Genomic DNA, 24,776 nt, shown 5'->3' with positions numbered 1-24,776 from the left:
AACACCAGTGAGATTCCTCAAAGGAATTAAGGTGTTGTCCTGGTTTCGGCAGGGATAGAGCTAATTTCTTTTCTAGTAGCTGGTACAGTGTTTTGGATTTAGGATGAGAACAAAGTTGATAACGCACCGATGTTTTAGTTGTTGCTAGGTAATGCTTACACTAGCCAAGGACTTTTCAGCTTCCCATGTTCTACCGACTGAGAAGGCTGAAGGTGCACAAGAAGCTGGGAGGGGGCACAGCCAAACTGGCCAAAGGGACATTCCATACCATGTGACGTCATGCTCAGTACATAAACGGGGGAAAGCTGGCCGGGGGGGCCGCTGCTCGGGGACTGGCTGGGCATCGGTCAGCGGGTGGTGAGCAATTGTGCTGTGCATCACTTGTTTTGTGTATTATTATTATTATTATCATATTATTATTATTATCATTTTATTTCAATTATTAAACTGTTTTTATCTCAACCCACGAGTTTTTCTAACTTGTGCTCTTCCAATTCTCTCCCCCATCCCACCGGGTGGGGGGGAGTGAGCGAGCGGCTGCGTGGTGCTTAGTTGCCGACTGAAGTTAAACCACGACAGTCCTTTTTGGCGTCCAACGTGGGGCTCGAAGGGTTTGAGATAATAACAGGTTAACCGGAGTGTATTAAAGAACTTATATCTGTTAGTAGTTGTGGGTCACAATGTTGGTTTCTCTGTTCTCGATATTGATTTGTATAATCTGCATCGCGCTCTTTTTCCTGCTGTACATGTTAAAGATTGGTGTTGGGTTTTGCAGTTTGCTGTGGTCTGCAGTGAATAGTAATGTCTCGCTTGTGAGGTTTGTTTTTAGAACATTGACCTTGACGTTAGTGTGGTATGTAAACTTCGCAATGAAGCCGTTACTGTACCACGGAGATCATTTCGTGGAGACAACTAGCAATTGCAGTAACTTTTCTGAGAGTTTTTTTACGGAGGAAATACAGAATGGCAGGGTCACTACCTTCTTCTATAATGTTTCCTCCTTCATTACAGTAATTTTTCAGTATTTTGAACATCCTTGGGCAGTTAAGATACTTCTATTAATACTTCTTGGGAATACTGTTTCGGTTTTGTCTAAAGTTGATAAGCAATTTAAGAATATCATCCAGAGATCTGCCCCAAGGCTGAATAATTATGAGTGGCAGGGTGTGTGGGACAAGATGGGCAAGTACCTAGGCCAATGGGCACCCCCAGTGTTTTGGAACTTCACCCCTGAGCAAGTGCAGAATCCTGAAAAGTTAGTAGAATATTTGGAAAAAGTATGCTGTCACCCTGGCAACTCCAGAGAGATGCAGATCATTGCACCGTGCTGGGGCCTGGCCCATGCCTACCGAGCCCTGTTCAACACCATTCAGTGCCCTCAAAGGGAAGGGAAGGTCTCTGGCTCTGACAGTAAAACGACACACACTGCGGCCACTCCAATCCCGGCGACATGCACTGAGGCCACTCAGACCCCGGCGACATGCACTGCGGTCACTCAGACCCCGGCAACAGGCCCTGCGGCCACTCAGGCTCCGGTGACATGCACGTGCACTGTGGCCACTCCAACCCCGGCGACAGGCCCTGCGGCCACTCAGACTCCGGTGACATGCACTTGCACTGTGGCCACTCCAACCCTGGCGACATGCACTGCGACCACTCCAACCCCGGCAACAGGCCCTGTGGCTGAACCAAAGAACCAGCCTGTGCCGGTATCAGTCGCCCCTGTACACAAGAGAAATTTTGGAAGCGGAAGTCGGCTCATTTAGTAAGGGAGGAAGAAGCTTCTTCTAAAAGGGAACCGGAGGAAGAACTGTACGAGTACCCTGGAGAAGGGCCATCACGAGAACGGGAGGAGGAGAGCCGGCCGCTGATCGGGGAGGAGGAAGAGGAAGAACTCATAAACGAGGCAGTGACCACCCGATCTCTATCCCTGAGTGAGCTGCGAGATATACGAAAAGATTTCAGCTGTCGTCCAGGTGAGCACATTGTCACCTGGCTGCTCCGATGCTGGGATAATGGGGCCAGTAGCCTGGAATTAGAGGGTAGGGAAGCCAAGCAGCTGGGATCCCTTTCTAGGGAAGGGGGCATTGATAAAGCAATTGGAAAAGGGACACGTATCCTCAGCCTTTGGAGGCGACTCTTGTCAAGCGTGAAGGAAAGGTATCCCTTTAAGGAAGATGTCATATGTCGCCCAAGCAAGTGGGCCACCATGGAGAAGGGTATCCAGTTTCTGAGAGAATTAGCTGTGCTGGAGGTGATTTATGGTGACCTGAACAATAAACAACTATCCAAAGATCCAGACGAAGTCAAGTGCACACGACCCATGTGGCGGAAGTTTATAAGGAGCTCACCATCGTCATACGCCAATTCATTGGCAGTGATGACCTGGAAAGATGGAGAGGAACAAACAGTGGATGAATTGGCTGGTCAACTCCGGCAATACGAGGAAAGTCTTTCTTCCTCCATCGTCTCGGCTGTGGAGAAACTGTCCGAAAAACTGTCCCGGGAGATCCAGCAACTCAGAGAGGATAGGTCCTACTCCTCACCTGTACGGACCAGTATCTCGGCTATTAGAAGTAAGCGTTCTTTTGCTCAAGAGAGAGAATATAAAGGGTACACACCACGGGGCACCCTATGGTTTTATCTGCGTGACCACGGAGAGGACATGAGGAAGTGGGATGGGAAACCTACCGCAGCCCTAGGGGCACGGGTACGCGAATTGCAAGGGAAAACAATCACAGAAAGAGGTTCTTCCAGGAAAATTGCTGCTCCAGTTTCCAGCGGGCAGTTCCCCAGAGAGAGTAGAAGGGCTGATCTTACTCTTGATCTTAATGAAGAAACTTCTGACCCGTACGTACAAGAAATGAGAAATGAGTACTGTGATGAGGATTAGAGGGGCCCTGCCTCCAGCCAGGGGGAGGAAAGGGACAACCGGGTTTACTGGACTGTGTGGATTCGGTGGCCTGGCACGTCAGACCCACAGAAATATAAGGCTCTGGTAGACACCGGTGCACAGTGTACCCTAATGCCATCAAGCTATATAGGGGCAGAACCCATCTGTATTTCTGGGGTGACAGGGGAATCCCAACAGCTAACTGTATTGGAAGCCGAAGTGAGTTTAACTGGGAACGGGTGGCAGAAGCACCCCATTGTGACTGGCCCAGATGCTCCGTGCATCCTTGGCATAGACTACCTCAGGAGAGGGTATTTCAAGGACCCAAAAGGGTACCGGTGGGCTTTTGGTATAGCTGCCTTGGAGATGGAGGAAATTAAACAGCTGTCCACCTTGCCTGGTCTTTCGGAGGACCCCTCTGTTGTGGGGTTGCTGAAGGTCGAAGACCAACAAGTGCCAATTGCTACCACCACAGTGCACCGGCGGCAATATCGCACCAACCGAGACTCCCTGATTCCCATCCATAAGCTGATTCGTCGACTGGAGAGCCAAGGAGTGATCAGCAAGACTCGTTCACCCTTTAACAGTCCCATATGGCCAGTGCGGAAGTCTAATGGAGAGTGGAGACTAACAGTAGACTATCGTGGCCTAAATGAAGTCACGCCACCGCTGAGTGCTGCTGTGCCAGACATGCTAGAACTTCAATACGAACTGGAGTCAAAGGCAGCCAAGTGGTATGCCACAGTTGATATTGCTAATGCGTTTTTCTCAATCCCTTTGGCAGCGGAGTGCAGGCCACAGTTTGCTTTCACTTGGAGGGGTGTTCAGTACACCTGGAACCGACTGCCCCAGGGGTGGAAACAGCCCTACCATTTGCCATGGACTAATCCAGACTGCACTAGAACAGGGTGGAGCTCCAGAACACCTGCAATACATTGATGATATCATCGTGTGGGGCAACACAGCAGGAGAAGTTTTTGAAAAAGGGAAGGAAATAGTCCAAATCCTGCTGAAGGCCGGTTTTGCCATAAAACAAAGTAAGGTCAAGGGACCTGCACAGGAGATCCAATTTTTAGGAATAAAATGGCAAGATGGACGTCGTCAGATCCCAATGGATGTGATCAACAAAATAACAGCCATGTCTCCACCAACTAGCAAAAAGGAAACACAAGCTTTCTTAGGCGTCGTGGGTTTTTGGAGAATGCACATTCCAAATTACAGTCTGATTGTAAACCCTCTCTATCAAGTGACCCGGAAGAAGAACGATTTCAAATGGGGCCCTGAGCAACGACAAGCTTTTGAACAAATTAAACGGGAGATAGTTCATGCAGTAGCCCTGGGGCCAGTCCGGGCAGGGCAAGAGGTAAAAAATGTGCTCTATACCGCAGCCGGGGAGAACGGCCCTACCTGGAGCCTCTGGCAGAAAGCACCAGGGGAGACTCGAGGTCGACCCCTAGGGTTTTGGAGTCGGGGATACAGAGGATCCAAGGCCCGCTATACTCCAACTGAAAAAGAGATATTAGCAGCATATGAAGGGGTTCGAGCTGCTTCAGAAGTGATCGGCACTGAAGCACAGCTCCTCCTGGCACCCCGACTGCCGGTGCTAGGCTGGATGTTCAGAGGGAGGGTCCCCTGTACACATCATGCAACTGATGCTACATGGAGTAAGTGGGTCGCACTGATCACACAACGGGCTTGAATAGGAAACCCCAGTCGCCCAGGAATCCTGGAAGTGATCATGGATTGGCCAGAGGGCAAAGATTTTGGAATATTGCCAGAGGAGGAGGTAACGCGTGCTGAAGAGGCCCCAATGTATAATGAACTACCAGAAAATGAGAAGCAATATGCCCTGTTCACTGATGGGTCCTGTCGTCTTGTGGGAAAACATCGGAGGTGGAAAGCTGCTGTATGGAGTCCTATGCGACAAGTTGTAGAAACTGCTGAAGGAGAAGGTGAATCGAGCCAATTTGCAGAAGTAAAGGCCATCCAGCTGGCTTTAGACATTGCTGACCGAGAAAAGTGGCCAGTGCTCTATCTCTATACTGACTCATGGATGGTGGCAAATGCCCTGTGGGGGTGGTTGCAGCAATGGAAGCAGAGCAACTGGCAGCGCAGAGGCAAACCCATCTGGGCTGCCGCATTGTGGCAAGATATTGCTGCCCGGGTGGAGAACCTGGTTGTAAAAGTCCGTCACGTAGATGCTCACGTACCCAAGAGTCGGGCCACTGAAGAACATCAAAATAACCAGCAGGTGGATCAGGCTGCTAAGATTGAAGTGGCTCAGGTGGATCTGGACTGGCAACATAAGGGTGAATTATTTCTAGCTCGGTGGGCCCATGACACCTCAGGCCACCAAGGAAGAGATGCAACATATAGATGGGCTCGTGATCGAGGGGTGGACTTGACCATGGACACTATAGCCCAGGTTATCCATGAATGCGAAACATGCGCTGCAATCAAACAAGCCAAGCGGTTAAAGCCTTTTTGGTATGGAGGACGATGGTTGAAATATAAATATGGGGAGGCCTGGCAGATCGATTATATCACACTCCCACAAACCCGCCAAGGCAAGCGCCACATGCTTACAATGGTGGAGGCAACCACCGGATGGCTGGAAACATATCCCGTGCCCCATGCCACCGCCCGGAACACTATCCTGGGCCTTGAAAAGCAAGTCCTATGGCGACATGGCACCCCAGAAAGAATTGAGTCAGACAATGGGACTCATTTCCGAAACAACCTCATAGACACCTGGGCCAAAGAGCACGGCATTGAGTGGGTGTATCACATCCCCTATCATGCACCAGCCTCTGGGAAAATTGAACGATACAATGGACTGTTAAAGACTACACTGAGAGCAATGGGTGGCGGGACGTTCAAACATTGGGATACGCATTTAGCAAAGGCCACCTGGTTAGTCAACACTAGGGGATCTGCCAATCGAGCAGGCCCTGCCCAGTCAGAACTTTTACGTACTGTAGATGGGAATAAAGTTCCTGTAGTGCACATAAAAAATATGCTGGGGAAGACAGTCTGGGTTATTCCTGCCTCAGGCAGAGGCAAACCCATCCATGGGATTGCTTTTGCTCAAGGACCTGGGTGCACTTGGTGGATAATGCGGGAGGATGGGGAAGTCCGATGTGTACCTCAAGGGGATTTGATTTTGGGTGAGAATAGCCAATGATCTGAATTATGTGATGTTAAGTACTAATTATAGTTATAATAGTTATACTAATAATACACAGATATACTAATAATACTAATAATATTATATGCCATACTAATGTTATTACAATAAGAATCACCCAGACTAATGAAGAATAACTTCAGTGAAACCAAGCAAAGCACAGTGATGATGGTACCAGAACTGACTTCAACATGGAACAATCCAACACCACATACCATCTCCATTTTTCCTGCCCTGAAAGATTATTATGACAGATGGAGCCCGAAGTCATGGACTAAATGAACTCACCGAACATTTTAGAGGGATGGCCCACAGACGAAGGGAATGATATCTCTGTGTGTGTATATATATATATATATATATATAAAGGGGTGGTGATTAATGAAAATGTACTGGAAAATATGAGACTTGAGCATGACGCAGATGGTATAGAATAAGGGGTGGATATTGTCCTGGTTTCGGCAGGGATAGAGCTAATTTCTTTTCTAGTAGCTGGTACAGTGTTTTGGATTTAGGATGAGAACAAAGTTGATAACGCACCGATGTTTTAGTTGTTGCTAGGTAATACTTACACTAGCCAAGGACTTTTCAGCTTCCCATGTTCTACCGACTGAGAAGGCTGAAGGTGCACAAGAAGCTGGGAGGGGGCACAGCCAAACTGGCCAAAGGGACATTCCATACCATGTGACGTCATGCTCAGTACATAAACGGGGGAAAGCTGGCCAGGGGGGGCCGCTGCTCGGGGACTGGCTGGGCATCGGTCGGCGGGTGGTGAGCAATTGCACTGTGCATCACTTGCTTTGTGTATTATTATTATTATTATCATATTATTATTATTATCATTTTATTTCAATTATTAAACTGTTTTTATCTCAACCCACGAGTTTTTCTAACTTGTGCTCTTCCAATTCTCTCCCCCATCCCACCGGGTGGGGGGGAGTGAGCGAGCGGCTGCGTGGTGCTTAGTTGCCGACTGAAGTTAAACCACGACAGGTGTGTTCCTCTAAGAAGGTGACATGGCTGACAGCCCAGCTGAAGTGCCTCTACACCAATGCACGCGGCATGGGCAACAAACAGGAGAACTTGGAAGCCACCGTGCTGCTAGAAAGCTACGACCTAGTTGCCATTACTGAAACTTGTTGGGACGAATCCCATGACTGGAGTGCAGCTGTCAATGGCTACAGGCTGTTCAGAAGGGACAGGTGAGGAAGGAGGGGCAGAGGCGTTGCCCTCTACATCAAGAAATGGATAGAGTGTAAAGAACTGTCTCTGAAGAATAGCCACGAGCAGGTTGAAAGCTTAGAGACTGAGGCAACAAAGGGAACCTTGTGGTTAGTGTCTACTACAGGCCGCCCACTCAAGGGGAGCCTATTGACAAAGCCTTCTTACTCCAGCTACAGGAGGCATCGCACTTGCAAGCTCTCATCCTGCTGGGGGACTTCAACCACCCCGACATCTGCTGGAAAAGTAGCACAGCGAAGTGTAGGCAATCCAGGAGACTCCTGGAATGCATTGAGGATAACTTCTTAAGCCAGGTAATAGACAGCCTTACCAGAGGGGATGCAATACTGCACCTGTTGGTCACCAATGCAAGTGAGCTAATCGGTGATGTCAAGGTTGGAGGCAGCCTGGGCTGCAGTGATCATGCACTGGTGGAGTTCACAGTCCTGAGGGATACAGGTCAGGCAAAGAGTAAAGTCAGGACCCTGAATTTTAGGAAAGCAAGCTTCCAGCTGTTCAAGGAATTAGTCAATATAACCCCCTGGGAAACTGCCCTCAGGGACAAGGAAGCAGAACAGAGCTGGCAGATCTTTAAGGACACTTTCCATAGAGTGCAAGAGTTCTCAATCCCCAGGTGTAAGAAATCAGGAAAGGAAGGCAAGAGACTGGCATGGATGAGTTGAGACCTGCTGGTCAAACTAAAAGGCAAGAAGGCAGTGGAAGCAGGGACAGGTATCCTGGGAAGAGTATAGGGATGCTGCCAGGTTGTGTAGGGATGGGGTCAGGAAGGCCAAGGCGTGGCTGGAGCTAAACTTGGCAAGGGATGCAAAGAATAATAAGAAGGGCTTCTACAGGTATGTCAGCCAGAAAAGGAAGGTCACAGAAAGCGTACCCCCCGGATGAGCAAGACTGGCATACTGGTAATAACAGATGAGGTGAAGGCTGAGGTACTCAACAACTTTTTTGCCTCAGTCTTCGCTAGCAACCTCTCTTCCCACACCTCTCGAGTGGATGGACTGCAAGACAGGGACTCAGGGAGCAAAGTCCCTCCCACTGTAAGAGAAGATCAGGTTCGTGACCACCTGAGGAACTTGAACATACATAAGTCTATGGGACCTGACAAGATGCATCCCAGAGTCCTGAGGGAATTGGCTGATGTAGTTGCCAAGACACTCTCCATGATATTTGAAAAGTCATGGCAGTCAGGTGAAGTCTCTGGTGACTGGAAAAAGGGAAACATTGCACCCATTTTTAAAGAGGGTAGAAAGGAAGACCCTGGGAAGTACTGACCTGTCAGTCTCACCTCTGTGCCTGGGAAGATCATGGAACAGATCCTCCTGGAAGCTATGATAAGCCACATGGAGGACAGGGAGGTGATTCGAGACAGCCAGCATGGCTTCACCAAGGGCAAGTCCTGCCTGGCCTTCTATGATGGAGTGACTATATCAGTGGACAAGGATGTCGTCTATCTGGACTTCTGTAAGGCCTTTGACACGGTCCCCCACAACATCCTTCTCTCTAAATTGCAGAGAGATGGATTTGATGGATGGACTGTCTGGTGGGTGACGAATTGGATGGATGGTCACATCCAGAGGGTAGTGGTCAATGGTTCAATGTCCAGATGGAGATTGGTGATGAGTGGCATGTCCCACAGGGATCTGTACTGGGACCAGTACTACTTAATATCTTTATCAATGACATAGGCAGTGGGATCGAGTGCACCCTCAGCAAGTTTGCAGATGACACCAAGCTGAGTGGTGCGGTCAACACGTCAGAGGGACAGGATGCCATCCAGAGGGACCTCGACAAGCTCAAGAAGTGGGCCCATGTGAACCTCACACAGGTTCAACAAGGCTGAGTGCAAGGTCCTGCACCTGGATCGGGGCAACCCCTGGTATCAATACAGGCTGGGGGATGAAGGGATTGAGAGCAGCCCTGCCGAGAAGGACTTGGGGGTGCTGGTGGATGAAAAGCTGGACATGAGCCAGCAATGTGCGCTCACAGCCCAGAAGGTCTGTGGCTGCATCCAAAGAAGCGTGACCAGCAGGTCAAGGGAGGTGATTCTGCCCCTCTACTCTGCTCTGGTGAGACCCCACCTGGAGTACTGCATCCAGCTCTGGAGCTCCCAACATAAGAAGGACATGGACCTGTTGGAGTAGGTGCAGAGGAGGGCCACAAAAATGATCAGGGGGCTGGAACACCTCTCCTGTGAAGAAAGGCTGAGAGAGTTGGGGTTGTTCAGCCTAGAGAAGAGAAGGCTTCGGGAAGACCTTATTGCAGCCTCTCAGTACTTAAAGGGGGCTTATAAGAAAGATGGGGGACAAACTTTTTAGCAGGGCCTGTTGCGACAGGACAAGGGGTCATGGCTTTAAACTAAAGGGGGATAGATTCAGACTAGATATAAGGAAGAAATTTTTTTATGCTGAGGGTGGTGAAACACAGGAACAGGTTTCCCAGAGAGGTGGTGGATGCCCCATCCCTGAAAACATTCAAGGTCAGGTTGGCTGGGGTTCTGAGCAACCTGATCTAGTTGAAGCTGTCCCTGCCCATGGCAGGGGGGTTGGACTAGATGACCTTTAGAGGACCCTTCCAATCCAAACTATTCTATGATTCTATGATTCTAAGATGTGAGACAGTGAGAAACTGATTTTACAGGTAGTTGTCCAGATGTACAGGTCAGCATGCTGCAGGTGCAAGACGCAGGCGGCCTAGGTGCGGGGACCTGGAGAAAAGCCCGAGTCCAAGGTGAAGCCCAAGTTGTAGACAGGGTGGTGGGACTTTATCACAACGGCCAAGAAATAGAGTGTGCCATAACCCTGCCTCAGCTGTGCCACAGCCTTGCTCCTTCTTGCCTTTCCCCCTTCGACCCTTCTCAAGGCTTCCTGCCCCCAGCAGGGTGCTGCTGGGCCCCACGCCCCAATACAGGGTGTCAGGTGAACTGGGCTTCTGCCCCTCCAGACAGCGAGGTGCAGCAGCATGGGAGGCAGCCACTGGCTGCTGCGCCGGGTGAGGTTTTGGGCACTCCTTACGGTGAAGCAGCCTCTCTCAGCCGCACTTGGCCTTTCCATTACACCATGGATCAGTGGGCTCCTAAAGAAAAAGTTCTTGTTCCTCAGGAAAGAGGGTTGATTTAGTGCAACTGATTGGATTTTTTTTTTTGCTTTTCCCTACCAATTTTTGACTTAAAAAAAAAAAAATCTTTCTCTTACTCCTAGCTTTTCATCCTTTCTGCAGCAGATGCTTAATGGTGTTTCAAATGCTCCACCACAAAACCAGTATGGCTGCTTTTCTAGCCCAAAGAGAGGTTGGTTTACTTTCCAGTTGTGGTGTCCAGATAGCCGCCTGCTACCTGCATTCTGGTAACATTTTTCTTGTTCCATATTTTTTCTTTAAACACAGTATTTTAAGCATCTAGGGTTTACGTGAAGCAGAAATCCAGTGTTCCCCACATTGCCCACCAGCATGGGTTATGGGCAGATTTTTGGATATCTGGGGAAGCTTTCCCCATGTAGATAGACTTTTGGGCTTCAAACTGTGAAATGACTCTGTTCTTCCTCTTCCTCCCATGGCATTTCCCACTCCTCCAGTAACATATTTTGGGAACTTCCATGTCCAGCTACCTCTTACATAGAAAAACATACTTGTTTTCCAGTTTGTCTGCTGTTTTTTTATTTTCAATCTGTCTTAGAAAGTGAGAGCAAGTGCTAGGTTTTCTTAACCATCACTCCTTTCAAAGTCACTTCTACTCTACCCATAGATATACTACTGTATTTGTCTTTCAAATAGCTTTTTATTAAATTTGTGTAGCACACAATAATTTTCTTTTACAGAACTTGCATTTCCCTCTATTAACACAGTATTTCCAGCCAACATCAAACTTCCCCCATCTTTAACAAGCCTTCCGGGGATATAAAAGTTTTTGGCAGCGATATAAACAGTTCTAATCCTATCTATGCAACTCTTGTTGCGATTTGGCTTATTGTTTTTGAGTCCCTACCATGCTAAGCACTCATTTTAGCCAGACTGATGGTCTTGTTTTTCTTCTCTCTCACTAGCATATGGCACTCTGCTTGACACGGTGGTGTGATCCTGACCAGAAGATCATTGTACAGACCACTGTAGAGCTGTTTCCTTGTAAGAGAATCCTATAATAGCTCAAATTACTGAAAGGGGAGAGTCTTCGCTGTGGATGGGGTCTGCATATGGCGTGCAGTGCATGGGTCGGAGTCCTGTTCAATGACACAGTGCTCAGGGCTCCCAGCATCTAAAAGGGACGTAAGGCTATCTATACTATTCTCTTCTTATAGCGCTAGCTCTAATAAATAGGATTTTAAATGATTCCTTACAGAGTGTGAGTGCCATTTGTATTGGGATCATAATGGACCAGTACCTCCTGGTGCAAAACACATGGCTACCATTTGGGTGGTGTGTTGGATCTGCCTGACACCAGTCTAAATTTACTTACAGCTGTGGAGGAAGAACCATGTTCAGATCATGAGCACAGGGATTTCCCAGCTCAGGAGGGGTAAGCACCATCATCAGGGATGCAAAGGGAGAACATGTTGGATATTGGACCCGTCTAAGAATTGGAAAGGACAATTAGCCCTTTGAAAATGCCTTGTTTATAGCTACTTCCCTGTTTTGTTAGGAGAGGGCACCCCTCCTGGCCTCCTGGAGGATGGAAAACCAGAAAGGGAAGGGAAGGGAAGGGAAGGGAAGGGAAGGGAAGGGAAGGGAAGGGAAGGGAAGGGAAGGGAAGGGAAGGGAAGGGAAGGGAAGGGAAGGGAAGGGAAGGGAAGGGAAGGGAAGGGAAGGGAAGGGAAGGGAAGGGAAGGGAAGGGAAGGGGGTGCAAAAACAGTGGAGATGTTCACAAAAAGATGGAAAAAGAGGGAAAGACAGATGGACTGGGGGATGTTGTTGGACTTACTCAAAAGATTCTTGAAAACAGAAAAGCCACCACCATTTTTTGAAGGGAGCTTTTAAAGCATTATGGCTTATTTCACAACTGCTGTAAGAAAGTGAAGACAAAAGGGGATATTAAAAACCAAAATGGAGCATGTGCCAGCACATGGGGCACAACTCGTGCCTCTCAAAACAGAGGCTCTCTGCCGACTCCGGGCAGCACCGTAAGAGTGTGCCATGAGTCCTCTCTGGGGAGGGCTTGGTGTAACCACTTATGGAAAATTCACTTCCTTTTGGATGAGGATATCACAAAATCTCCAGACCCAGGTAGGAGGGCACCTCTGAAGATCACCTAGTCCAGCCCCACTCTTGATGAACAGGTGAGTCCTGGAGAAACCCCCAAGGCAGGGAAGCACACCCCGTACCTGGGACCTACTCCAGTGCTACAGTGCCTCCTGTGGAAAAGATATTTCCTAATGTTAAGTGAAATCTGCTAAGTCACAATCTGTGGTCGTTGCTCTCTTTTGTATCATCTGGCACCAGTGAGACCAGTTTGGCTCTGCTGTCTTCATAGCTCCATACTCTTTATTTGCTCACAGTTTTCTGCCTGGACAGCCAATGCTTTTTGTGGCTTAGGCAGCACCCAGCACTACCTGGGGGTTCAGGCCAAGACCTGACCAGGGGTCAGCTGTTGGAGAGGTAATGCTGGGGTGCTGGTGGGGCCACACAGCCACCTGGATTTGTCACTGTCCCCACTGTTGGGGTAAATGGCCATCACAGCGGGGCTGCATCTCAGACGCCCCAGAAGTCACCATCTGAGACCACTCCACTTTATGCTCTTTGGGCTGATCTTTGTTGGCCGAAACGTCTTGTTTCCACTGCTGTATTTCAGCTGAAACAAGTTACTGTGGGCTGAATCAAGTTGCTGGGGGGTCAAAGAAGGGCGAGTGCGGGTGCAGGGGAGGAATAGCAGCCCTGTACTTTCCACCTCCGTGAGCTAATACAGGCCTAGCTCGAGTTGGCAGTGAGTAAGGGGGCACAGGTTAATCTGTGGAGGTACCAGCCTCTTTCATGGACTGTAGAGTAGAGCAGATGACCTGTTTGTACTAGGTGTCTAAGTTACAGACAGTAAAACCAGATGAGATGACACCCGTGTTTTGCCAGGCTTTTCTAACCGTATGGGTTAGAAAGACAGTGTTTTTGTAAGAAATGAAAATTGAGATTTTCATCTAATCCAGATGCTTTCAGGAGTGGGGACTTCATTAAAAAGTTCAGTATCAGCAACTCATGATACAATTGCAAAAGTTGGCAATGCTGAATTTCTGTTTGCCAGCATTTTTAGAAGCCAAGTTGTGCAGTGAAGAGTGGCGGGAATTTTAACATTTTGCCCATTTTAGAAATGGTTGTAACTCTCTGTAATGTCCATGGGACCCACCTGCTGACATTCCTTGGTAACATTTTCTGCTAGATTATTTCATACAAGCAGTTAATTGCTCTCTCTGGATGAGTTCTGGTTTATTGACGACAAATTCAGAGCAGAAAACAGTTATCAGTGCCCACAGAAGAAAACCAAAAGAAGCCAAATTATATGCAATTTACAATAAGATGATATATTTAGCTCTGTTTAACATATGTTAGTGATGAGGGCAGTGGATGTTAGATTTAATTTGATCCAGAAAAATGATGAGTATTAGTCCCTCTGGAATTATTCCGGGTGAATCTCCAGGAAGATTCACAAGTATTTTAATAAATTAAAAGCAAATGGGAAAAAAGGAAAGAAAAAGATTAACCAATTTCTTCTTTGCATCTCAAAGATTCCAGTTTCAGATCCTCACAGTCCCACAGGTAATGCTCTTGGATGCTGCATTCAAACAAACAAAAGTAACGTCCAATGACAGAAGTAACTTTCTCTGGGTCTCTAAGATGCTAAAATTTCTCTCTAAGGTACTGCAATGCTTTCCTTAACCGGGGCCAGCTGGCTTGCTGGGGTAGGGCTCCCAGGTGCAGAAAGACACCTCTTCTGCCACAAATCAGCCCCAGGCTCTGCTAAGTGATGCCAAAGGGGCTGTGTGCCCACAGCTGCCGGAGCAGACCCCTGTCCAGAGCAACACGGTGCTCTCTTTGGTGCTTCTGCCATAAGACAAACTCTGGGGGCTTTCTCATGTGTTTCTCTGCAGGGGGTGAAGCCTGTGCCTGGAGTGGGTGGACCACAGCCATTGCCCTGATGCCAGTGGGGCAGGCTGAACCACGGAGGAAGGAAAGCTGGGCAGTGGGCTGGAGGTGGGCACAGGCCTGGGAGAGATGCTCTGGCATAGCAAGTCCAGCTCCCTGGACTGTGGGCAGTGGGGCATGCAACCCCTTTGGGGAGCAAAAGGAACTCCACCCTGCACCTGGTCGGCTGCCTGTCCCAGCGGAGTCTGGGGACTCTTCCTCATCCTCATGGTGCCCTGGGCCAGGGATTTTTCCCAATTTGCAACCTAATGGCATTACAGTCCGGTCTGTGCCCTTTTGTGCCAGTGTCAGTGACATCCTTCTCTTCAGGCAGTTCCTTCTCTTCCCTGCTATTAGCCCGGGATATGTTCTTACAGAACTGTTTTACCTTTTCTATGCTTCACATTTTCAAATTAACTAAGCGAATAACCCTTAACATATAAACTTGCCTGAGGAAATCAAAGCCCGTTTTTCTGATCTTCCTGTATTTGCATGCAAAACAGATCATTTAGTACTTTCTAAAGTGAGTGTTTTGACAGATGCAAGGGAAGGTTTATTCCTGGTTCCCTGCTTTAGGTGGTAGCAAGACAGATTTCCATGCCTCTCAAACCTTTGGAAAAAGAGGTTGTATTTCTTTATATTCATAGTCTGGAGCCAAAATACTAACAGTTTGCCTAGCAGTTGTGACAGTCCTGGTGACTTTCTTTGTGAGACATGAGAAAATCCCAACTCAAAGCTGAGTTGTGGGGGAGGCCTGGGAATAAGTTTTCTTCATCTTACAGCAGGTATTAACTGTTCTTATCAGGAACTGGCTGTAACATAACAGTTATATGGGAACCATGCACATTGTGCATGGGGAAACAGCTTTTGGGCTCTCACAATCGATTTTCATAATTTTTTTCTCTTCAGTATAGGGAATTGTTGGTGGTATGAAATACCCAGGGGTGTACAAAGAATCAGCCACTCTCTGATGTCCAAAGGACATGTCAGGCCATGTATTTTGCCAGGGGTCTGGAGGGAGGCAGGTGGGAAGGGAGCGGTTACTGTGCGTGCTTTGCTTTGCCTAGCATGGGTACCACCTGCATGCCTCCGTGGTGGCGTATGCAATGGGCAGGGTGGATGTGGCAGGAGTTCAGGGATGCTAGGTCATTGTCTACAAGACACCCTGAGACCGGGAAATGCTAGAGACAAATTTAATATCTCCAGTGCTTACCTTTGATGGTTAAAGTACATGCACAGATGGATCTGGCTTTGTTCAGCTATGAGCTGAGGATCCCAGAAGCAGAGACTTATAATAAGGTCAAGCTAGCAAGATAGCTCTCATAACTTGGTTTCCTTCAAGTATCCCCCAGCAGAGATGGGTTACAGACCTACCTTCTCCTGGTGGGGATTAGGCTGTAGTTACACTGTCATTGCTGCTGTGACCTGATGTGAGCTGCCAGAACAAACAATAGTACAAAATAGATCATCATCCGGTACATATTTGCGGTCTTGTGCCTGTTGAATTAGCCAAAGTTCCCAATGCAATGGTTACAACAGCTCTGTGCTTCATACGAAATCAGACTGGTGCTGCTTGCCCACAGGAGCACAGGCAGCACAAAATCTAGTACAGGTGAGAGCTGCATAACCAGATGATACGTGTTTGTGTAGCAGTCCACCACCTAATTGGAGGAAGGCATTTAGAAAGACATTTGAGGATAAGCCCTTTGGACCAGACAAATGCTAAGCACAGACGAAGGAGAGGAGCAGCTTACAGAGTAGGGTCCTACCAGGGTCCTGTTGGGATCCCAAATCCATGCAAGAGATTCTCAGGATGTTCAAAGCCATGTTTGGTAATCAGAAGAAAGCTGCTTAGCCTGGAGGAAAGCAAAGTAGTAAAATCCGTTGCAGAGTAACTCTTGAAGCATATATTACATCATACACACACTGGCTTTATCATAACCACTGTGTCAAGTCCCACAGACAGTTTACCTCCACTTACTACTATTTCAGTTCAGCTTTCCATTCAAGTGGATCTGAAAATATAGAAATTTCTGTTGCCCAGACCCTGTCTTGAAAACCAAATTACTTTTCAAAGAACCTCCTTTGAAGCAAGAAGGCATCTCCACAGACAGGGCTGCTCAGGGTGAGCAGGGCAGCAGCAGTCACTTCTGACTCTCTTTGGACCTGTTTTTGATGTCACTAACATTTGACAGGGAATATTCCCTCCAATCTTTGAGTCCAAAATGCTGCAGAGTGATTACAATAATGTGATTAAGATAGCAAGAAGGGAGAGAGGAGCTAAGAAGCATGAGCAAATGAAACACTATTTGCGGAAAGATGTGAAAAACACTGGCAAACTGGTGTGAGGAAGAAATGCGTAATAGCATTCAACTAAAGATGAAGACCACAAAGTTAACTGGGGAGTATCTGGTGAGGTTTTAAAAAATGAAGGCCACTATAGCAATAGGAGCTTATAGTGCTGTTATGTTTCTTGTACATGTAGAAAAAATGAAGTGACATTTTGGTTTATGGAATATCTGAACCTTGGGCAGATATGAGGAAAGGGAGAGCTAAGACAGTCAAAAAAATTGTGTCATCAGTGGCAGAGTCACTGCAGAAATAGGGATTTATCTGGAGATGTGTCATGCAGAAGGAGAAAGCAATCTCAAGGCACGAATCTCATGAGGGTTTTAGAGAAGAGAGGCAAGTTGGGAGTCTGGACTGGAGAAGGCAATAGGGGAAGAAGAACAGGAACTTCTTGTGGATCCTGCCGGTGCTGAAAAGAAACACTTTTGGCGTTGACTGACTGAGCCAAATGAGGTTGAAAAAAGGTAAAGTAAATGGAGACAGCACATGGTGAGGTGTCACTCAGAGGAAGCAGCAAAAGAGTGTGGCATGTACCCAGCAGAGAAGGTGTTAAAGAAACAAGGTGACAAAGGGGAAAAAAAAGCAGTGAAGATTCAAGAGCAGTTCTGTCTGGGTGTTTGGTGCAGATGGGCTTTGGGGCAGTGGAGAAAATGGTTTGTTAGGATGCCAGAACCCAAAGACTGTATGCCTGGAGCTGGGCTGGTGCAGGAAGAGTCAGGGTGGGGGTTTGCTTTCTGACACTGTACAAATGCCAAGAAGCAGAGAGCCTTTGACAGCCAAGAGAAGAGGCATTTGCTAAAGCAGAGGCATTTCTCTGCTATAGACTGAATAAACCATTGGATCAAAACATGATACAGAATACTGTATGATGTGAAGCAAAGGAATGAACATCCCTGGTTAAGCGCCTTGCTACGAAATGGGAGGTCATTGAAGGGTCAGTCACTAGTGATGCGATCAAGGAAGAGATTTTAAGAGCGAGCAGATGGTGACTTATTTTAAAGAGGTTATAAAAGGGGGAATCCTCAGGGCAGATGTTTTCTCAAAGACACCAGAACAAAGCACTGGCAATGACAAGAAAATATTCAGAAAATATGCGGCTGTTAGAAGATGGCAGCAGCCAGATGGTTCAGATTAACTCAGCAATGACTGCAAAGACAAAGTGCAGCAGCAGGTGGGTCAGGTCTCAGCGGAGCTGCAGCTGTGCAACAGTGTGTCCTCTCTCCTCTTTACAACGGTGGAAGCATCTGGCAGTTGGACTTCAGACCTCACACTCTTCACCTTACGTGTTAAACTCCACAGAAAGCTCTGCTTTGAACCCTTAGGATAAACTCAAGCCTGGTTGTGAGAGAAACTGGTTCTGGTTGCATGAGAAAGTGATGAGAAACTTCCAGTTTCACCCGGTTCATGAAAGCAGATGCACCTTGGCAGGTCTGACATGTGCCACCCAGTAGGAAGAGCAGGAAGACATAAGCTTGCCAGAGGCCAGGCAAGGGCTGGGATCATACATAATGAAGTGTTTCAGTAAGGCATCTAAGACCTGGGCAGATGTTTGAGCTCATACAGTCACCGGGAGAGCGGATGTGAGGTCTGTGAAGGAAGCAAAGAGGGAAGGTGGAGACTCACTGGAGGAATTGGTAGAAGGATGAGCTTGAGGATATTTTTTTTTTTTTCTTTGAAGGGGTATGAAGACCTGGAAAGACAATAGGCAAGGGAAGAAATTGGCCAGAGAAAGTACACTAGAGATTTTAGAAATAAACAAAGAGTATGAGCCTGTAGATGTATAGATGTGGTGCTCTACAGACAAAGCTGTGTGATGGGGGAAGCCTCTGGCCCCGTCATAGAAAAGGCAATGGTGCTGGCTACCAAGTGCATCTGGAGGGGTGCAGCCCCTTGGGATCACCAGGTTGTCAGCGTAAGCATTCAGGGTTTTGCCAAGCCCAGCACCACCCTACGGCTTGGACAACAGTAGCTGAAGCAGGGCAGGTTCCTGAAGAGTGTTAGACGTGTTTAGCTTGGCTCCTCTCAGTAAGGTCTGTTTTATAATTTTTCCTCTTGGTACAGCGCAATTTTATAATTCATTTTTACTGTATAGGAATTATCTGCACATTTTGGAGAGAATGCTTGCCAAAAAAAATTATTTCTATTGCTTCAAAACATGAGTCTTAAAAAAGCCTAAGAGGTTTCTTAGCTCTAGTGCTGAAAACGTGGCACTTTTGAACAGATGATGACCTCTCCAGAGGCACAGTGGCGTAGTGGTATGAACACTTCAACAAGCAACTGGACTTCTAGGGCTTTCTCTTTGCAATAGTGGACAGGACGCGCTTTGCCTGGAACATTCTCTATCAACAGCATACTATTTGTCATTAACGTTTCGCCAATAACTTTTTATTTGGTTGGCTGAAGCCTGGCTAAAAGTTCAGTCAGGCACTGGACTTATGAATGTGTTTCTAGGAAAAGATTTTATTACAGAAGTTTAAAAGTGCTCACACTCTAATCCCTATTTGAGGGTAAAAAATGAATTTTAAATGAAATAAAACTTTTGAACACAAATGTATGTATGTCATTTACACAACAAACTTGTTTGTAACTTACTGCCGAAGTGTTGGAATGAGATATTATGGCATCTGCTGACTGATAGTTTACACCTATCCTCAGCGGCTGAAATGGGAATTCAGAAACATCAGCATGAATACCAAAAAATCCTGATATGGATACTTTGAAGTCTTGTTCCACCTGCCTCCCCTTGGAGCCTGCGTGGCTTTTTAAAGTCAACACTTTTCAACCACTGCCCACCCTGCAATTTAATTGTATTCAACATGCGCCTTTATCGTATGTCTGCTACTCCTGAGGTATGTTCTCTACATCCCTCTGCATTTATTGCAATGCCTGCTAAGCCCTTTTGTTAGGTCTTTTCTGGTAATATCTCATAGTGTGTCCATTGGTTCTCAGCAACTTATTTCAACTTATTTTTTCTCCTTAGCTGTTTAGAGATTTATACTGCAGCAATCCCACAATGTTTTCATGTCTCAATCTGGTATCTGCAAATACTGCATTGATAATGTTTTCTGAGGGGAATTTTGTTCCTACCCTTTAACAGAGTTGTGGTTGAAGATTTGGACTGTAACCGTCAAGCAGGTTAAAAATTTCACTGGCACACTGGGCTGCACAATCTTGAATTACCTAAGGCAAAATGTGGGTTTGTTGTGTTTCATTGTTACCAACAACAAACTCTTCCCTGGCTCATAGAGAAAACACGAAATGAGAGAAATTCTACTGGTTGATTCGCTGCGGTGGACAGATAACAAGAAAAATTGAGGTCACTGCACTGAAACCAGGGCATTTAGGAGCGTGGTTAGAAGTCTTTGCCTGTCATTTTAATTCAGAGAGCTGTCTGTCATCTCCTATCCACGTAGCCTGATGGCAGCTTGCAGGAAGAAGCAAAAGCTCTGTCAGCGTGACCCAAAGGAACTGAGGATGTGGGGAAGGGAAGACCTGAACTCTAAGCAACAACTCCCAAGATGTTTCTTCATTTTTACCTCTGGCAGGTTTGTGCTCGCTGAAAGTAAACCGGAACAGCTGGCAGGTTTTGGCTGGGTCCAGGCTCTCGGTCACTGCAGAGAGCACTTTGCTTTTGTCACTGGGCTCTTTCGAGGACATGTCAGAGTCCTGTCCTCGCTGGGCTCTCGAGCAGCACTTCTGCAGGAGGAGGCAGAGGCACGACACTTCTTACAGATATTTCTGTTTATCCCATTAGGGAAAAATTCATCTCTGGACAAATGTGTTTTCAGGCTGATGCTGTGGTAATGATTAAGGAAGTTAATGGAATTGGCATATTTATACTTCATGTGGGACCTCTAAATATTTCAGTATTCTTCCACTGAAGGAGGAAAACCCAGCCAGTCACCTCAACCTACAGACTGGAAAAATAATGTTCAACTTCTTTATAGATAATGTGATCTGAGCCAAGGCCTTAGCATGCTCATCCTTAAACAGTATCCCATGGGAGGCAGCAAATGCTTTAAGAATAAGTACTGCTCACTAGTGGGTTTGCCATGTATGGAGATCTTTTCTATATACACATACATATAGTTATGTGCATATATTTATATATATGTATATAATTTCTGTATAATCAAGTGTATCTGCCCATTCTTATAGCTCTATACCTGACTAGTAAGTCCTAAAGACAATTGATCCCATCCTGCTCACTGTCATCTCCCACCCCAAAAACAGGTCTTGGTAAGGACTAGGATAAGGTGGAGAGCCATGAACAAGACCTTTGGCTTCACATACCTAGCTTCATTGCCTGAGCCTGTCACTTGCCTCTGCAGCTGTGGGACAAACGTTGTCTCCTGCCTCAGCTGCCCTTTCCCCAAACGCTGCCTTGCTGCAGGGCCAGGGGAAGAGAAGGAGAGGGGGTTGCTGGAATTGCTGTCTGGGTAAACCAGAGTGACTTTGCAAAGAGGACGTGAGCACTGATGTACCACAAGCCAAGCAATGCTGGGCCGTGTGGGCAGCCACAGCAGAGTGCTGGGGTGTTTACTGCTGGAACAGTCCAGATAATGCTCTGTAATGGCACGGGCATGGTTTCTGGTCTAAGACAAAGGTTTCCAGTGGCTCACTTCCATGGTGGTCACAAATTTTTGATGTTCCTCTTGAGGGCTGGAGCCCAGCACTGGTCATTTGCTGTGCTTTCCTGCCGGCCACCAGGTCACAAGGCTGAAGGCTGGGGGGTAGGTGCCTGTCTGCCAGGACATCCCCCGGGCAGCGCAGTGCTGCACAGCGAGTGATGGCGGGGGAAATTCCTTGCTGACCCCTGCAGGAAACCAGCTCCTTTTCTGGGCTCCTGGGACAGCATTAACCTCCTAATTACAGAGACCCCTATAATCAGTGGGGCTTGCCTCAGCCAACCCATTTGCCCCTCTAGCCACAAGCATCCGAGCCACCGGCTATCTTGCTCTTCAGTAGCAATTACACATCCTCTACCAAACCCCCAAGTACTCAGACCCTGAGTCAAGCTTTTTGGGGGGATTTCCTCTGGAGAGAGGAGACTGGTTACTGCCATGGAAATTGCTATTGCGCTTTATGAGCTGCCTGCACTTAAGTGCAGGCTACAGGGCTGTGTTGCTCCTGAGCAGCCTGGAGGAGATGATTGTATTGCTGGCTGAGGCAGTTGTAGTGGTGCTTCCAGATGTGCAGCACAAGAGACAGAGCAGCTCTTTTACCCTCGGGGGGAAGCTCCACTCCCTTCTGCCCACACCAGGGCACCTGTACCGGGGCAGAGCCACGCACAAGCTAACGGGAAAGCAGGACAGGGTTGCCATGAGGAGACTGCCAGTAGGGTTTTTCCTGCTCATGGTGGTGGAGGTTATTGTGCTTGCTGGGGTGGCTGGACAGCCCACGGACAGGTCCTGTAGACATGCACCTTGTCCACTCCATTCACGAGATGAAAACTATAAAGGCAAAACAAAATCTGGATCCTTGCAGAGAAAATGTTTTAGGACATTGTCAGGATGTGCTACAGCTAAAGATGTGCCTAGTGCTGCAGGTGAAACTAATCAGGCTGTCTTGACATAATCCAAAGAAATTGAGAAGTGATGCTCACACAGTGTGTTCAGGTATCTAAAGGCACCACTAACAAATTCTTGTCGCTTTACAGGATTTAACATGAGATTTTACCTTGTACCAAAATTTGTCCCAGTAGTGTATTATTAATTGAATTGCCACATCCAAAATCCCCTCCAGAAATTGAAGGCAGTCTTCTATGCTGCTGGGAGGCAAAGCTGGAGGAGACACTAGAACCACAGAGCAATGACTGCCAGTGTTAAACAACTCTAGGCACCACTGTTCATATAAAGCTGGTTAGTTCAGGGAATGCCATTTCCTCACGGTAGTATCCAATGCTCACATCCTCAGCACATGGTGGCAAAGGTTTGTTTAAGAGGGCCTGCAGAGGAGACAAGACTAGGGTCAGAAGGATGAAAAGACAGCATCTACAGACATCAAACAGGCAGCCTGGAGGGAGGCTGGCCATTAGAAAAGCTGTTTTTGAGAGGAAGCAGTCTGGAACAAGCCAAGAAGCAAGAAATTAGTGTGTATGCTGCACCGGCCATAACCCACTAGTCCTAGCCTCTTTCCAAATGGCTGAAAGAAAAGATAGGATTCTCCTGTGTCTGGAGACCCACGAACCAAAAGGTGGAAACTTCTCCTCAGTAATTCTGGTGATTGCAAAGATGACACAGTTGCCCAGGAAGTCTTTGTAGTAACCTTAGTGCAAAACTTGGTAGATCTAAACCAGTGCCCTGAACAGCACCCCAAAACTGCCAGGCGGCAAGTCCAGGCCAGCAGGACAGGATGCTCTCAGGGGCCTCACACCCACATTCTGCGCTTCTCTTTTATGAGCACCTTTTTTTCTGAGGCTCAACAGTGTTTTGGGGAACCTACAGAGGCCAATAGTCAAAACATACCAGCCTCAAACCAGTCCTTGAAGGCCAGTACAGTGTAGACAGGTCATTCATCTTGGCATCCCTGAACCTCCCAATGCAGCAACCTGTGATCTAGCCAACTGAGAAATACTTCCACCTAGCCCAGATTTGCTTGAAAACAGTCCAGAAGAGATAATGGGATTTCCATTTTCAGTGTCTTAAACTCTGTCTTGGCCTGTCTTTTTTCTTTTAATTTCCTTTGGGTGCTACACCAGTGACTACAGTCCAACTTGCATCATCCAGAGTTCTGTCTTGGTGGGGTTTTTTTTGCACAGCTTGATTATTTAGCTTGTTTAATGAAAACTTGTCCCAGGTGGAAAGGCACAGGAGCTCATGAGGGGATTGGGACACATAAGCTTGCTGAGCAGCAAGAAATGGTGCTAAGTGTTTGTGTGAGATGTATCTCCCTCACAACTACACCAGGCAAACATCCTTTTAGTTTGAAATTGCTGTCTTTCACCTGTAAGGGGGAAACAACTCTATTGATGGGTTTAAATGCCAAGCTCTAAGGTACAGAAACGATGCAGTGCAGCTACTGAGATACAAGAAACTCAGGAACTACTACCAAGATCCTCTTTATTTTAGTCAGTAGGCCAGTTTTGTTTTGATCTCTGGCACATCTGAAAAGAGGTTGTCTTGCAAGTCATTGTCTTATCCCAGGTGCCCATAAAGTGGCCGACACCATGCAAAGGTTCGTCATTGAATTAAGGATAGAAGCCTGTCTTGCCTGAGGCAAGCAGCATTTGGAACAGCAGCAATCGCCATAGATATGGGGACCAGGACAGACTACGTCCACTGTTGTCACCTCTGCAAGGACAGAAGTCAAGAGGGCTGTGCTCATCTCCTGCTTCTCCTCTTGCACTTGAGCTGTTGGTTGTGTGGGGCATGGCTGTGCTTTTTGTTCTTCATAAGGCTATGTCAAGACTTTTCGTTTAGCCAGATGAAGGGAAAAATTGTTCGGCTTTGGACTGAAGTAGTGTAAAAAGGAAGAAGTTTTGTTTCTCACCCAATGAAGCAGAATCAAACTGAGTCCACTTAGTTTGGCAGGAAACATTCCTTCTGACTCCAGATTAAATGTGTCATTTCAGGCACTTACAGGAAAAGAAAGGAAATGAACAGCTACAAACAAAACACCTGAGAGGAAGGCAATGGACCCCTAATTTTTTTCAAACTTGCAGAATGTGAGAGATCCATATTTGCAAGCATCTCCATCCCCAGAGCCATCCACCTGCATCCGCTGAGAGTGCCCAGGTGAGAGGCATTTTGCACCTGGAAGTGCTGTTACACTCTCTTCCAACACTGCTCATTTTGTATAAATGTCTTTGTTAAACCCCATCAGCTTCAGTTGCATTCCAAAATATCACAGAAAGAAGAATTTGGCCTCAGATGTCTCAGACTGATGATCTTACAGTATGTTTAAGTATGACTCATAGCTGTAGGTGAGTGGAAAGATTTTTCAAATAAATCATTACTGTGAGTATCAGATTTTCCTGGTATTCAAGAAAAGGGAACAATATCATTATTTTG

The sequence above is a fragment of the Aptenodytes patagonicus genome, chromosome 3 (genome assembly GCF_965638725.1).
Source record: "Aptenodytes patagonicus chromosome 3, bAptPat1.pri.cur, whole genome shotgun sequence".
Lineage (NCBI taxonomy): Eukaryota > Metazoa > Chordata > Aves > Sphenisciformes > Spheniscidae > Aptenodytes > Aptenodytes patagonicus.
The sequence above is the reverse complement of the archived record's forward strand: the minus strand, read 5'-3'. Positions refer to the sequence as shown.